Raw genomic sequence first — 4,945 nt, 5'->3', positions numbered from 1 at the left:
GGAGTTTGCCCCGGGGAATATTAGGGCTATCCTGCACCCTCGTCCAGGATACATCCCTAAAGTGCCTTCTTGTGCGGCAGGGTCCACAGTGCTGCAGGCATTTCATCCTCCACCTCATGTGACGGCGGAGGATGGGAGACTTCATCTACTCTGCCCTGTCAGAGCACTGAGTATTTACACTCTGAGGTCCTCCGGTTGGAGGAAGGCTGACCAGCTGCTAGTGTGTTTTGGGTCTCCCAGGGCTGGGCTCCCTGCATCCAAACATACTATTAGCAACTGGATTGTTCAGACTATTTCCCTGGCCTATCAGGTGCGCGGTTTGCCTTCACCTGTGGCTGTGAGGGCTCATTCTACCAGAGGCATGGCGGCCTCTCGAGCCCTCCTTTCTGGGGCCTCTTTGCAGGATGTTTGTTTAGCGGCTGGCTGGGCCACTCCGCACACATTCATTCGGTTTTACAGTCTTGACCTTCCTTCGGCACCTGGCACTCGTGCGCTCTCCTCTTAGTCGTGCCACTTTATTACACACTGGGGCAGGCGGGGTTTTCGGCACGGTTTAGTGGGTATCTCGTTCCCATAGTGTCGTAACCGACGCACCTCTCTCCCCGCCTGAAGCGCCTGCTTCATAGTTTAAGCTAATAATGAGTGTGTACAGGTGTGCTTTATACTCCTCCGGTTATTCCGTCACACCTTACCATTCTAGCAACAAGCCAATAGGATTGGAGTGATTTCATTCACGTTCAGACCTGCTACGCCTAGAGGCGTTCCCATAGTGTTGTAACCGACGCAGTGTCTCGTTCCCCTTCTCGGGGAACCAGGGTTACATACGTAACCCGAGACGTTTCCCACATACATTTAACCTTCAAAACCAGCGTCGCGCTGCGCCCAGAGACGCCCACCCCCAGTAGCCAGGGCACCCAGCGACTCCTCAAAGCGCAAAGTACAGCCACTAGGGGCACTTTTGGGTTCAGCACCTTGCCCAAGGACACCTCAAAATGCAACCTGGCAGAGCTGGGGATTGAACTGCCAACCTTCCCATTAAAGAGCAACCTGCTCTACCTCCTGATCCACAGCCCCAGTCAGGGCAGAAAAGATCATTGGTGCCAACCTGCCCTTCATTCAGGACTTATACATTTCCAGAGTCAGGAAAAGGGCAGGAAACATCACTGCAGATCCATCTCACCCCGGACACAACCTGTTCCAGCTTCTCCCCTCTGGTAGGCGCTACAGATCACTGTACACCAAAACCAACAGATTCAGGAACAGTTACTTCTCACAAGCCATCACTCTGATGAACTAATCAGTTCTGTTTCCTGTGCTGCCTGCTTACCACAGCCCTGCAGCCGAGCTGTCACGTGACAAATGAACGACTCAAACAGACCCACAGTTCAGAGTCGTTCTGTTTCCTGTGCCGATGGAGCCCATGCAGCTGCCGTGTGATGTGTGAACGGAAGAGTCCAAGGCTATTCACGCATGCGTGAAAATGAACGAATTACTCACTGAGTCTACCCGTTCCTCCCGAGTCATACACACGATTAGGTCCTATGAACGAAACGTTCATTGAACGACACAACACTAATGCAGTATATACAATATACAAAATGACAATATGATCAGCTCTGAAATAGAGAATGATGAATTATAAGTGGTAACCATTAAACAGGTAGCTGATCAGAGACAGAGTTGCTGGGTTATTGCACAGGAATTGTCCCTGACACTTTGAGTCAGAAATCTGCTGTTCATGACTCATAGCAACTGAGTCGTTCATTTTTCACGTGGAGCAGGAATGAACTACTCGTTCACCGCTCACATGGGTACTCCTCAGCCTTTCGTTCATTCAGCAGGCTGAGTGACTGCCGCCGCCGGACAATGAGAGGCAGGTTGGCTGTCAGGTAACAGTCACTAGACTGACATTATATAGCTATTTTGTTAATTATGTGACATTTAATAAAGCATAACATTATTACAGCGCAGTGATGTTGTGCTAAGTTATAGTTTTAACACAGCCATACCATAATTTTAGTCCTGCTAATGTTTACAGCTAAAAGCTGATGAAAGTTGTTATGGGTCCGCTCCACTTCAGTGCCCGGAGCCGAATTACCTCTGAGGTTATCTCCTCTCCAAGACAAACGGACCCGGTCATTAAAACATTAAAACACAGCCACATAGCAACGTTAACAGCTCCTGATTAGTAAACAACCTGGCTGTGTTTCAGAGCGATGTGCTCATGTTTGTTTCTCTGTCTGCAGAATCAGGACCTGATGTGGCCCATTCTGCGTTCAGACCTGCCAAACTGCTGCATTTATATAATGTGTTAATATTTCTCTGTTCCTCTCTTTGTGCTGGAGTTCTTTAAGAACTTGGTGGCTTGATCCAGATTATTATTAAATTGGTTGAATTTTAATAAGAGTGTGTTTATTCATATAGTGTATCAAGCTTATTACTTCAATATATTTACTGCAAGTCTGATATTAATATTTTACTCATGGATAGGGACGTTAGGCTACTGTATGAATGAGTGCTTTAGAGATAATGATAGTAATTATATACATAAGCCTTTATATGGCTGGTCTGGTTGTATACTACTCGGGAAAGATTGTGAAAATGGAAGGATTGCATATAGACAACAATAACCAGCCTAGTTCAAATGAACGAAATGACTCAAAAAAAGATTAGTTCATTTTAATGAACAAGATTTGAATGAACGAGTCTGTCAAAAGAGTCGAACTTGCCATCACTATACTCCATACCAAATCCACCTACCGCATGTACATAACACCTGCACATAATACTTATTTATTCCAGCATCCTTTGCACTGTGCTTCATCACACTGTGTACATGTATGCATGCGTGTGTATGTGCACCTGTATATGACACCCACCGTCGACATGTACATAATAATGATAATAATTTTACTCCTGCATCCTTTGTACTATTGTCTCAATCTGTCTGTCTGTTTTTGTTTATAGTGTATATATATGTATTCTTTATACTGTAGCCTGTGTGTGATTTTTATTATTGTATTATTATTGTATTGTAAGTAAGCACATTGTGAGCAATGTACAGTCCTGTTTCAAATTCCGGTAATGTGTGTAAATATAGCTGATTTTGGTTCTGATTCTCTCTCCCTCGTTCTCCATTATTCCTTTAGTTTTTGGCCATCAGGGGACATGAACAACAAAGTCCAGTGCTGCTGACCTGAGGCACAGTTGCGCATTCACATTGAAGATTACTTGGATCAGTAACTGTAATAATATTACTGTTTTAGAAAAGTAATTTGTTACACTACTAGTTACTGGGAAAAGTAATAATATTATGGTTACAGCGTGTTACTGAGTAGCCATTACTGAGTAACGCATTACTGCCCAACACTGGACACCACTAGAGGAAAGCAAGAAAACATTTGTATTTATATATTGGTTATTTGTTTGAACAGAACCTACCACACTACTTTGATATGTTTTACAGTATGGTCCTTTACAAAGTAGCATATTTCTGTTCATTAGGAGGTTTTAGTAAGACCGTGTGTTTAGTGAACTTACCGTGGCAATTCCATAGCATCTTGGAAGCCTGTGGGAGTTACAGTGACACAATGACATACTTTTACCTCCCTGTAGCTACAAATAGTGTAGCCTTACTCTGCCAACATCACAAGGCCACAGATACATTTAGGTAAGCACAAGCAGTGTTTAGTCCTATACCTTTATACAAAATGTGTGATTTATCAACAAACGACAATAATCAGAGACCTCTTGCACCCTGGTCAAACATATGTAAATGCTCTGTACTTGTATAGCGCCTTTCTAGTCTTTTCGACCACTCAAAGCGCTTTTACACTACATCTGCATTCACCAGTCACACACATTCATACACTGAGCCTAAGTGCTCAAACAGAAACTAACATTCACACTCATTCATACACTGGCGGAATAGCCGCCAGGGGCAAATCGGGGTTCAGTATCTTGCCCAAGGACACTTCGACACGCAACCAGGGAGCCAGGGATCGAACCGCCGACCTTCCGATTAACAGCCAACCCGCTCTACCTCCTGAGCCACAGCCGCCCATATGAAGCCTGTTATTACACCTCTCACCTCGCCTCTCACTGTACGCAGAGCGGCTGCTGTTTCAGACTGCTTCCTTTCTGCTCCCTGCTACTGCTGATTGACCGATGCTAAGCAGGTTTCGGCTTGGCCAGTACTGGATGGGAGACCTCCTGGGAAAACTAAGTTATTTCTGGAAGTGGTGTTGGTGGGCCAGTAGGAGGCAGTCCTCCCTCTGGTCCTAATACTAAGATCCCAATGCCCCAGTGCAGTGATGGCACTGCACTGTAGGAGCTGCTGTCCTTCAGATGAGACGTTAAACCGAGGTCCTGGCTCATTTGTGGTGCCACCCCATACCCCCGTACACACTCCACTGCTTGGAAATAGACTCCCTGCCTAGTTTGCGCACCCTGCCTCAGTCAATAAAGTGTTTAACTGCTGCTTTGCCTCCGTGTCTGTATCTGGGTTCTAGCATAACTCCTGACATGGACAGACAGGTTCCTACCGCCCTGAGGTTTGTGTGGAGGATTCTATCATCTAACTGCTTCAGCTCACTCACTCACACCTGGATAAAGCTGGCAGCATTGTGAGGATCATGTTCTTTGATTTCTCGAGTGCTTTTAACACCATCCAGCCTTTACTGCTGCGGGAGAAGCTTCAGAAGATGCAGGCGGACACCTCCACAACTTCCTGGATTACGGACTACCTGACAGACAGACCACAGTTTATGCGACTGCGGGGTGGCGTGTCACACTGTTCTCTCATCATTTCTCTTCACGCTGTACACCTCAGACTTCCAGAACAACTCAGAGTCCTGTCATCTCCAAAAATACTGGGATGACTCTGCAGATGTTGGGTGTATCAACGGTGGAGATGAGACTGAGTACAGGGATCTGGTTGACTGCT

The sequence above is a fragment of the Micropterus dolomieu genome, linkage group LG17 (assembly GCF_021292245.1).
Source record: "Micropterus dolomieu isolate WLL.071019.BEF.003 ecotype Adirondacks linkage group LG17, ASM2129224v1, whole genome shotgun sequence".
Lineage (NCBI taxonomy): Eukaryota > Metazoa > Chordata > Actinopteri > Centrarchiformes > Centrarchidae > Micropterus > Micropterus dolomieu.
Note: the sequence above shows the minus strand (reverse complement) of the source record.